The following is an 11,921-nucleotide window of genomic DNA, read 5'->3' on the forward strand; positions in this document are numbered from 1 at the left end:
AAAGAGAGAGGGAAAGAAAGTAGGGGAAGGAGCAAGAGGCAAGGGAGGGAGAGAATCTTCAAGCAGTCTCCCTGCTAAGCGCAGAGCCCAAAGCAGACCCATGAGATCATGATCTGACCCCAAGCCTTATCCACCATGTATAGAGGATCTGAATTATTCCAGTGTGAGCTGGAACTTTCCGACCTTACTCATAAGGACTAAGCAGCCCTAGATGCAAACCCCTAAGGTTCAGAATCCGGGAGACCATAGACCTCAAGAAACTAAGTCTACTTTTATGTGTTCATACTTTAAGATGATAATTTCTGTAATAAAAAAATTCACAAACAAATTGAATGTCAACTTACTCAAAAGTATAAGAGATTGTTAAAGAAATAACACAGTGATGACCCTATTATCAACACAGGCCTAAAATGGGATCCCAGAATAACTGCAAATTGGCTGTACTCACATGTCATCAATACCACTGAGAAATCCTCAGTTTTCATTACCTTTTTGACAACATGATGGGAATGAGAATGAACAGGACTTTCTGATTATTGATGTATTGCCCGCCGCTGCCATGCACAATCAAAGCCTGAAGTGAACACTATGTCAAGACAGTTTCATATTTAGGGCAAAGTATATCTTTAAAAAAGAAAACACCATCTGCTATTTTCTTATTGCTTTTAAGCCTTTATCTGATAAATTTCATAGTTAGAGGTATTTCTAGATTATTCCTTTAAAGGTATTTAATCCTCTATTTAGCAAGGTTCACAGGGAGAGGTACTTCTGGTCTTATAAATGTTTGGTTTAATGCTTTTTGTTTTTCTTCAAGTTTTTTAAAATTATTTTTTATTTTATTTTTTCTTTTTTACAAATTATGGATCGTGACATGCATAATGCAGCAATCTTATCATTATTTTAAGGGAAAAGAACGCTTTATTCTTGACTTACCTTACATTAAATATGTAGGGAAAATTACTAAAATTATATGCTTAAGACCAAGTCTATGGAATTCTGGAAGAACGGGACATTGTGTATGTGCTCCACACCCTTTATCTCTTCCCCTGCCATGTGAAAAATTAATTATGGAGGTCTGATCATGTTGAAATGTTATTGAGGGGATTTTGATGGGGGAAAGAAGGCAGTGAAGGGAAGGAAGCTTTGAGAGATAAAAAAATAGGAAATAGGCATGGTTATGTTACGGAGATTGTAAGGCCGCATTATGGAGTGATTTTATTTATATGTGTCTATTACCGCCTAAAGTCCTTTTTTCACTAACAGTTTACTGTGCTGTGTCCCATTCCCTAATTTAATACCTTCATGAGTCCAAGGCTTGGAGTCTGTGATAGTTGGGCTCTACAGCGTCGAGGTGGTCATTGTGTGGTTAACTCAGAGAAGCACCTACTCTTCAAAGTTCGGTTTGTGTCCAAGGCTACATCTTACCATCACCAAACACCAGTCATGCTGATGATGAAGACAATGAGTTGGTTTTTTAATGAGATCGGGATAAAGATACCCTGTTTCTAGCCGTGTTATCTTAGACAAATCATTTAATGTTTGTGAGTCAGTTTCCTCATTACTAAAATGAAGGGGTCACACGAAGTATCTTTCAGTTTTCAATGTTTGTCTATGTATTTCATAGTTACCCTTTATTGTTAAGGTAGGTACTTGTTAGGGATTGATATTTTTGGAGAATAGTGTATAACTGTAGAGATATTTAAAAATTCAATAACTGTGGGGCTCCTGGTTGGCTCAGTCACTTATGCCTCTGCCTGGAATCGAGCCCTGGGTTGAGCCCTGTGTGGAGCGCTCTCCCATCAACAGCCCCTTGAGCCTTGCCTTGAGCCCCATGAGGAGCTCAGGGAAGAGTCTGCTTCACCCTCTCCCTCTGCCCCCTTCCCTGCTCTTGCATGCTCTCTCTCATACAAATAAATAAAATCTTTTTTAAAAATTCAGTAACTGCGGGACACCTCCATGATTCAGTCAATTGAGCAGCTGTCTTCAGCTCAGGCCGTGAACCCAGGATCCTAGGATCAAGCCCCATATCAGACTCCTAGGCTCATCAGGGAGCCTGCTTCTCCCTCTGCCCTCTGCCTGCCGCTCCCCCTGCTTGTGCTCGCTCTCTCTCTCTCTCTCTCTCTCTCTGTGTCAAATAAATAAAATATTTAAAAAATTCAGTAACTGCTACTGCTATATAGAAAAGTAAGACATATTTGTTCAAAGTGGATGTTTCCATTTTGAAGTAGGCTGATTATAAGTTTATTTAACCACTGTGGACTCATTTAGACTCAGTTCAGAGTCCATATATTTTAATCTTACTCTGCCACTGGTTACTTTTTTCTATATGACTTATTGATGACGTGAATATTCACAATCATCCAGGCTCTTCAGATCACTGTTTCTCAACATGTAAATTTTTAACAAAATTTAGGAAAATTATTACAAAGTGTATATAAATGAAAATTATTACAAAGTGTATATTAATGTATCTTAACTGTGACAAGAGAAATGTGAACTATTGAGAGAGAATGTGGATATATCTGAAGTGAATTTCTTTTTATTTACATCATATTTATGGATTAAGAAGACAAGTCAAGATAAGCTTCCAGATGGGTAAAAAAAGCAAAAAATAGAAAATATGACTGCCCAGTTAAGAGACATGTAAGATCAATTCAAGAAGTCTAATGCAATTCTAGGAAGAGAAAGGAAAGAAAAAAGGAATAGATTAGTAACTAAAGATACAATAGAGAAAATCTCTTCAAGCTGAGATTGATAGGGCCATCAGGTGCCAAGCAGAATAAATTTTAGTAAGACTGACATTCCTCCTGTAATTTTATAAGAATGACAAAGAACTCTTGGAAGTTTTCTGATATAAAGAAAACAAAACAAACAATGGGTTAGAAGGCATAGAACCCATACTTTCAAAGTTCTGAAAGACAGTGACTTTTATAGTTCAATTTTTATTGTACTCATCATTATATACATTTCAGTTCTTGGGTTCTTCTTATAAGTTTGTCATTCATAAAACCACCTGCATTTTCTCATATGCATGTTTTGTTAACTGAAAAATTGAAAGGCTCTGAAACTTAACTCACTGGCCAAGTAGATTCTTTAAACATAGAAACATATAACTTAAAACCAGGAGCTTGGTGACGATTTAAATTGTATCTTTTTCTTCATTTCCAAAAACTTCGAATAGAATTTGGATTTACTTTTAAGAATTCATTTTTTTCCTAGGTATGAACTGTTCCAAATTGGCAATAAAGAGGACATACAGTCTTGCTTTGTGCTAATTGTGGACTTTGAACAAAGTCCTTAGGCACCACTCAATGCATAAGCTCAGGCAACAAGTAACTTTTCCCCTTACCACTATTCAGAGCAAAGGTCAATTGGAAAGTAAGGGAAATGCTCAGGAGGAAAGAAGGAAGAAAGAAAGAAAGAAAGAAAAGAAGGAAAGAAAGGAAAGCAAGCATAAGCTAAATCTGTCTTGAAAGAATTTGCTGATTTCTGTAGACAGGGGGAGTGCAACAGCCACAGAGTAGGGTCAAAGACCCCACGTAAAATGAAAACCCTCAAGGGAGACCCCATAGTGGATGAACTGCAAATGATCCATCTCTAGAAAAAGGATATACAGTTAGCCCTTGAACACTTGTGGGTGTTAGGGATGCCGACCTCACATGTCATCAGAAATTTACCAAAACCCAATTTCTATTAGCCTATTGTTGGCTGGAAGCCTTACTGATGACATAAACATAACATAGACAGTCAGTTAACACGTATTTTCCATGCTACATATATGATATAAAGTAAGCTAGAGAAGGGTGGCTGGGTGGCTCAGTAGGTTAAAGCTTCTGCCTTGGGCTCAGGTCATGATCTCAGGATGCTGGGATCCAGGCCCGCATCGGCCTCTCTGCTCTGCAGGGAGCCTGCTTCCCCCTCTCTCTGCCTGTTTCTCTGCCTACTTGCGACTTCTGTCAGTCAAATAAATAAATAAAATCTTAAAAAATAAAACAGTAAGCTAGAGCAAGGAAAATGTTACTAAGAAAGTCCTAAGGAGTACAGGGCTGTCCTGTATGTACTGAAAACAATCTGTGTTAAAGTGGACCCACACAGTTTAAACCCATGTTGTTCAAGGGTCAATTGTTCTTATACTAAAAAATTATTTCTTGTTTTCTGAAATTCAAATTTAACTGCTGTCCGATATTTTTATTTGCTAGCAGGCAACACTACCCTTCGAGTAAAACAGTGCTAGAGTTGGGCGCCTGGGTGGCTCAGTTGGTTAAGTGACTGCCTTCAGCTCTCCCACATTGGGCTCTCTGCTCAGCAGGGAGTCTCCTTTTCCCTCTGGCCTTCTCCCCTCTCATACGCTCTTTCTCTCTCTCTCTCTCTCATAAGAAAAAAAAAAAAAGATAGTGCTAGAACTTACTTCATTTGGCCTTGGCTCTGGCTGGAGGCAGGGAGGTAGGAAATTTCCCTGAGTTTCTTGCAACAAGCAGGTCCTCTTATGGTTTGAAGGCACAAATTCATACTACCTGTGAGTCCCTGGGTACCTGGAAGAAACAAATGCAAATCCATTCTGCAGGAATCCAACTTAAAACACAGACTTCAAAGAATTACAAGAGATAAATTTACAACAGTTCACTCATAGAAGATACCAAACACATGAGGAAAACAGGCTATCATGGATGAGAGTTAACAGAAATAATCATATTTATTTATTTATTTATTTCAAATAATAAATCAGAATCAGATTTGAAAGACTATAGGTGTTTAATTTTTCAGATTTGGAATATGAAGTAAGTAAGGTTAATTTGCATAAATAAGTAAAAGGGGTATTAGATGTTGACTAAGAAATGATTTGATTATTGAGTATATTCAAATTACTTAATTGGGTGAATCACTTAATTGTAGCTAGGTGTTGTTGTTGTTTTAAAGATTTTATTTATTTATTTGACGCAGAGAGAGAGAGAGAGAGAGAAAGTGAGAGCAGGAGTACAAGCAGGGGCAGTGGGAGAGGGAGAAGCAGGCTTCCCAATAAGCAGGGAGCCAGATGCGAGGCTCCATCCCAGGACCCTGGGATCATAACCTGAGCCAAAGGCAGATGCTTAAGGACTGAGCCACCCAGGCACCCCAGTGCTGTAGTATAACACTTGCTTTAAATTGTATTATTCTTTAAAATGTAAGATAAATTCATATAAAAAAAATGTTAAATTTATTTTAGTCTTCAAAAAGAAAAAAAGAAAAGGAATCCCCATATCGTTTGCTAAAGCCTTGTAACATTTTTTTATTTAGAAGATAGTAATTGGCATATACTCTTTGGTACTGGTGTTAGTTTTTGCTGTGTAACAAATCATCCCCCAAATGCTGTGTAACAAATCATCCCCCATCCCCCTCAGAGCAGAGTTTCATTGTTTGCTCACAATTATGTGGGTAAACAATTTGGGTCTGTTTTGCTCCAAGCGGGGTTGGCTTGACTCAGCTCACTCCATGTCATCTGAAGGGGCTGGATTGGTTGGGACGTCTGGGTGATGAGATGCCCTCTCACCATGGGCATCTAGGAGACCGGCCTGGGCTCTTTCTGAGCAGGTATGGGCAGAATCCCTGAGAAAGGACAAACCTTTATGGATAAACTTCTCCAAGCCTTTCTTAAGTTGTATTTGCTAATGTCCCATTGGCCAAAGCAAGTCACATGGCCAAGCCCCGCTTTAAGAAGGGTGCCGTAGCCTGTCTCCCAAGGGGAGGAGCTGCAAAGCAGCGGGTAAAGGGGTATACATCCGCCTGCAGTGGAAAGAGCCCATAGCTGTGTTTTGCTGTCAGCAATACATCGGAGTGGCTACAAACTGAGAGACCAGTAGGGGGTCAGTGTGCAGGGGCAGCTCAAAGAAGTAGGTTCCAGGGTGCAGTAAGGTTCATTCAAACATTCACTAAACCTTTACCGAGGACCCGGATAGTCGTGTGAGGAGCTCACGCTCTGTCCCCGGGATGTCGTTGGGATCGTGTCGTCTGTGCTGTTTGACTCCAGATCCATTTCACTGCTCTCCATGTAGGGTATGTCAACTAGCTGTACATCCGGGCAAATCGTTAGTTACAAATTGTGTACAAAGGAGGTAAATAAGCCTGTGTGTTGCTTCAAGCCATTCAACTCTGGTCCCACTGTGCGCGGTCTTTCAGTTGTTTCCGGTTTCCATTCTAGTTCGCTTATTTCCACTGCCAGTCCAAGACCAGAGCCGTCTATTTATTTGGTTAGTTTAGATATATACCCTGACTGCTACTAAGATTTGAAGCAGCTGCTAAATTTCTTTTTCTCAGTTCCCTTGGGTACCAGGGAAGCACATTCCTTTCTATCTGAGCCCTAAGTCTGGCTGCCCAGTGCAAGTGAAAAATGCACTCTTGATGGCCAAATAAACCCCTACCTAGTTTACCACGGATTCTTACAAAATGCTCTTAACTCTGCTTCCCTTTTTCCGGGAATATAGAGCTGGGTTTATCTCCTTTAAGCTGTTCTTGTTTTAAAAGGCTCACATCCACCCAGAAAGCATGGTTTCTCTGAAGCTTCCTATATTTCCATTCTTCTCCTAAACTGGCACCAGCCCACCTCAATGACACAAGACTCAGATCTCCATTTTCTTACAAAACATTGTTCTCTGGTTAAACTTTATCATATGCCCACTGCCAGGATATATTCCCAAATCTATACTAGTTTTCAAACAGAATTTGCAAAGACTATAGCTTTTCTTTAAAAATGTGATTATTCTTAATAAATGCCAAAATTTTTATCAAAACATTTTCCAAATACAGAAACTCTTAGATTGTTGCTCTTCTGTAACGTAAATACATACTATATATGTATTTTAAAACATACTCTCTGGGGCACCTGGGTGGCTCAGTGGGTTAAAGCCTATGCCTTTGGCTCAGGTCATGATCCCAGGGTCCTGGGATTGAGCTCCACATCGGGCTCTCTGCTCAGCAGGGAGCCTGCTTCCTCCTCTCTCTCTGTCTGCCTCTCTGCCTACTTGGAATCTCTGTCTGTCAAATAAATAAATAAATAAAATCTTTAAAAATAAATAAATGCATATATAAATAAATAAAATCTTTTAAAAAGGAGGGGGAGAAAAACACTCTTCTCAGAAAACAGTGAGATTTTTATCACAATCTGTTCCTTTCTACCTATCACTTCCTACTTTTGACTAGATCATAATCTTAGAGTTGGAGACAAAAATCTAGATGCATACTACCCTTAGCCTTTGTGTATTTATCTAATACAGCTATTCATTTTCAAAGCAGACTATAATTTAGGGGCTGTATAGACTTTTCAGGATTTCAGTAACCAGTGATTATGTTGCTGATTATGTTGACCAAGTTGTTGGTCAAGAGCAGTCCCTTTGGCTTAATCTCATCAAAGAAAAATTTGAAAAGCCAGCAGCTAAACCTAAGATTTTGTTTTAGCTGAATTGGAGGGAGAAGAGTCACAGAATACTTCTCCACAAAAGTAGTTTAGTAAATTTCCTGGCAGGTCACAGACAGTGTTCTGGGGCGGGTGACCTTGGGATGGCTTTACTGAGATGCCCTTTTTGAAAAAGCTCTGGGTACTGAAGAGAAGAAGGGAGTTGCAAGTTCTCAGTCACTGCTATCTTCTCTGTCCACCAGTGCTGCCACTGTCAGCGACCGCAGCTTTGTGGATTCCCATTTTGATAATGCAGGGAGGCTGTACTTGGTAGGAAGTGTCTGTCTGTCGATTCAGCCACAACCACAGAAAGTTCTATGGTATTATCTTCAAAGTCCTGAAACTTAGTTTAGTTCGTTCAGTTCGCAGGGGAAAAAAAAAGTCACAAATTTGCTCAGGCCACTCTGTCTTTTGCCTATCACTCAGAGTGGGTGAGAAACACTAAACTGCCCAATGGGATATGAAGATTTTGGGGCCCAGAACTCCTGGATTCAAATTTTGTCTCTCTAGTTTTAACTAGCCATGTGTTCTCAGGCATATTATTAAAGATAATGCAAAACGCCTGCCATCACAGCTAAGCCAGCCCATGTGTGTAGACCCTTTACTATACACGTGTCATCTGTGCAGGTGTACCCCAGAGGTGTTGCAGGCTTGGCTCCAGACCAGTGCAATAAAGGGAATATCAAAGCAAATCAAATGAATTTTTTGGGGTGCCCAGTGGATATGTGTCCACTCTACATCAGTCTATTAAGTTTACATTATCATCATGTCTAGAAAAACAATGTATATACCTTAATTTAAAAATAGTTTATTGCTGCACTACTTGGGTGGCTCAGCCAGTTAAGCCTCTGTCTTTGGCTCAGGTCATGATCTCAGGGTCCTGGGATCGAGCCCCAGACTGGACGCCCTGCTCAATGGAGAGTCAGCTTCTCCCTCTCCTTCTGTCCCTTCCCCAACTTGTGCTCACCAGCCCCCCCCAAAAATAAATAATTAAAAAATACTTCAGTGCTGAAAAATGCTAACTGCCATCTAAGCTTTCAGTGAGTCATCATCTTTCTGCCGATAGAGGGTCTTGCAGGGAGACTGATGGCTGCTGACTGATTTGGCAGCTAGCTGAAGGCTGGGGCGACCAGTGGAATTTCTTAAAATAAGACAGGGAAGTTTACCACATCAATGGACTCTTTCTTTCACAAATAACTTCCCTGTAGCATGCAATGCTGTTTGGTAGCATTTTACCCACAGTTGAACTTCTTTTCAAAATTGGAGTCAATTCTTTCCCACCCTGGTGCTGCCTTATCAACTCAGTTCATGTAAATTCTGAATCCTCTCTTGTCATTGCAACAGTCCTCAGACATCTTGCCCAGGAGTAGGTCCCACAGCAAGAAAACAATTTCTTTGCTATCCGTGAGAAACAATTTCTTATCTATCCAAGTTATGTCACAAGATTGCAGCAATCCAGTCCCATCTTCAGGCTCCACTTCTAATAATTCTAGATCTTGTGATGTTTCGACCACATTTGCAGTGACTTCCTCTGAAGCCTTGAACTCCTCACAGTCATCCATGAGGGTTGGAATCAGCTTCTTCCAAACTCCTGATACTGTTGACGTTCTGACTTCGTCTCATGAATCATACATGTTCTCAATGGCATCTAGACTGGTGAATCCTTTTCAGGAGGGTTTCAATTGACTTTGCTCACATCTGTCAGAAGACTCACCATCTATGTCAGCCATAGTCTTTTGAAACACATTTCATGAATAATAAGACTTTAAAGTCAAAATTACTCCTTGATCCACAGGCTGCAGAATGGAGGTTGAGTTAGTAGTCAAGAAAACATTAGTCTTGTACATCTCCATGAGAGCTCATGGGTGACCAGGTGCTTTGTCAATGAGCAGTCTTATTTTGAAAGGTATCTTTTTCTCCGGAGCAGTAGATCTCAACAGTGGGCTTAAAATATCCAGTAAACCATGCTGTAGACAGATGTGCTGTCTTCCACGCTCTGTTGTCCCATTTATAGACAGAGTGGGTCTAGCATAATTCTTTAGGGACCTGGAATTTCTGGAAAGCTCAATGAGCATCAGCTTCACTTTGGAGTCACCAGTTACATTAGCCTCTAATAAGCAAGTCAACCTGTCCTTTGAAGCTTTGAAGCTAGGCATTGACTTTTCCTCTCTAGCTATGAAAATCGTAGGTGGCATCTTTTTCCAGTAGAGGGCTGTTTCATCTTCATTGAGAATCTCCTGTTTAGCAGCCCCCATCATTGATGATCTTGGCTAGATCTTCTCGGTCATTTGCTGCCACTTCTACAACAGCATTTGCTGCCTCTCCATGCATTTTTGTGTCATGAAGATGGTTTCTTCCCTTAAACCTCACGAACAAACCTCTGCTAGCTTCAGACTTCTCTTCTGTAGCTTTCTCACCTCTCTCACCCTTTACAGAATTGAAGAGAGTTAGGGCCTTGCTCTGGATGAGGCTTTGGCTTAAGTGAATGTTATGGCTGGTTTGATATTCTGTCCAGATCACGAAAATGCTCTCCACATCAGCTATAAAGTTGTTTCACTTTTTTATCATTCATGTGTTCTCTGGAGTAGCACCTTTAATTCCTTTCAAACACTTTTCCTTTGCATTCACAACTTGGCTAACTGTTCTGTGCAAGAGGCCTAGCTTTTACCTTATCTCAGCATTTAACATGCCTTCCTCACCAAGCTTAATCATTTTGAGTTTTTTACTTAAAGTGAGAGATATTGCAACACTTCGCTTGAACACTTAGAGGCCATTGTGAGGTTACTGACTGGGCTAATTTCAATATTGTTGTATCTTAGGAAATAAGGAGGCCTAAGAAGAGGGAGAGAGATGGGGGAATGGCTGGTCAGTGGAGCAATCAGAACACACCCAACATTTGCCAGTTAAGTTACCCTCTTTTAAAAAAAATATTTATTTATTTATCTGAGAGAGAGCTAGAGCACATGTGTGAGTTGGGGGCAGGGGGAGGAAGAGGGAGAAAATCCCCAAGTAGACTCCCTGCTGAGCACAGAACCCCAAATGGAGCTCTATCACACATCCCTGAAGTCATAATCTGAGTGGACACTGAGTCTAACGCTTAACCAACTGAGCCACCCAGGAGCCCCAAGGTTGCCTTCTCATATGGGTGCAGTTTATGGCACCCACCCGCCCACAGCTACAATAGTAACAGCAAAGATCACTGATCACAGATTACTATAACAGATATAATAATAATAATAAATATGAAATATTGCTAAGATTACCAACATGTGGCAGAGAGACACTAAGTGAGCAAATGCTGTTGGAAAAATGGACTGAAAGACTTGCTCAATGCAGGGTCACCACAAGCCTCTAATCTGTAAAAAATGCAGCATCTGGGAAGTGCAATCGAGTGAGGCACAATAAAATGACGTGTTCAGTAGGCAGGTGAACTGTAGGCAACATTAAACACAAAATGAAGGATAGCAGCCAATCCCATAGTTTTTCTCCTCTTATCTATTGCCTTAAGTTGGTTCTCAGGAAGGGAAAGGAGAGAGCGCTCTCTATTATTATTATTATTATTATTACTATTTTTACTATGAGGAACATCATTAAGGTTTGAATTACTTAATTAAATGGAGATGCCACGATTAGCCAAAACTAAACTTACAACACAATATGGTATATTTCTTTCCATATTTGAAAGCTGAATTAGCTATAAATAACAACTACAACAAAAATCTCAGATCACAGTAACTTAACAAAACAACAGGTTGACTGACTTCTCTCTCGTGAAGAAATCTGGAGGTCATCTCTCTAGGGCTGATAAACCATTCCATGATTCCAAGATTCTATGTTTTGTTCTATCACCCTCAGCACATGGCTCTCTCTTCAGAGCCCATGCTGGCTTATTCAGGCTCCAGATACCACATTCAAATCGTAGCCAGAGAAAGGAGAAAATTAGAACAGCCCTTTCCCTTTAAGGACATTTCCTGAAAGTTCCATGTGCTATTCCTGCTTATATCCTATTGGACAGAATGTGGTCACGTGGCCACATCGAGCTGCAGGAAGGTGAGGAAATACAGTCTTCTTCTGGACAGAAATGGACCTCATCAAAAATCAGGGATTCTACTCAGAAAGAAAGGGAGAAAAATTATCGGAAGAAAGCCTCTTTGCCACAGAGGGCCTTTAGGTTTGTAATGTTCCACAGGTAAATGTATTTATTATATTAAAAAGGTCAATATCCCTTCAAACAGGAAAGTAACTCTCATATGGTAAACATGAAAACTCTACTTTGGAATTTGGCAAACTAAACTTAACCTTCTAAAGGATGACTTGAGATGGCCTTTTTTGATATAACCGATGAATATTCCTTTGTCCAGAAGTATACTTTGTGATGAAGAGAGAATGAAAGCCAGATGGAAAACATTTTAAAAGGAAGGATTTTGAGTGGCTCAGTATGATAAGCAGCTGACTCTGGATTATGGCTCAGGTCATGATCTCAGGGTCCTGGGAT

The 11,921-nt window shown here is 40.2% G+C and overlaps 1 protein-coding gene across 1 annotated transcript in view; it reads right to left on the reverse strand.

Annotated features, from left to right (window-relative positions):
• LOC309869549 (uncharacterized protein) overlaps window positions 1-11,260 on the reverse strand; it is a 158,500-nt gene extending 147,240 nt beyond the window's left edge. Inside the window, exons 1-2 of the mRNA XM_082740939.1 lie at window positions 11,188-11,260; window positions 4,409-4,532 (exon numbers count right to left, since the gene is read on the reverse strand). The gene's annotated coding sequence lies outside the window, so the exon portion shown is untranslated. The remainder of the gene's footprint in view (window positions 1-4,408; window positions 4,533-11,187) is intronic.
• Window positions 11,261-11,921: the final 661 nt, after the last annotated feature.

The sequence above is a fragment of the Mustela nivalis genome (genome assembly GCF_964662115.1).
Source record: "Mustela nivalis genome assembly, chromosome: 7".
Lineage (NCBI taxonomy): Eukaryota > Metazoa > Chordata > Mammalia > Carnivora > Mustelidae > Mustela > Mustela nivalis.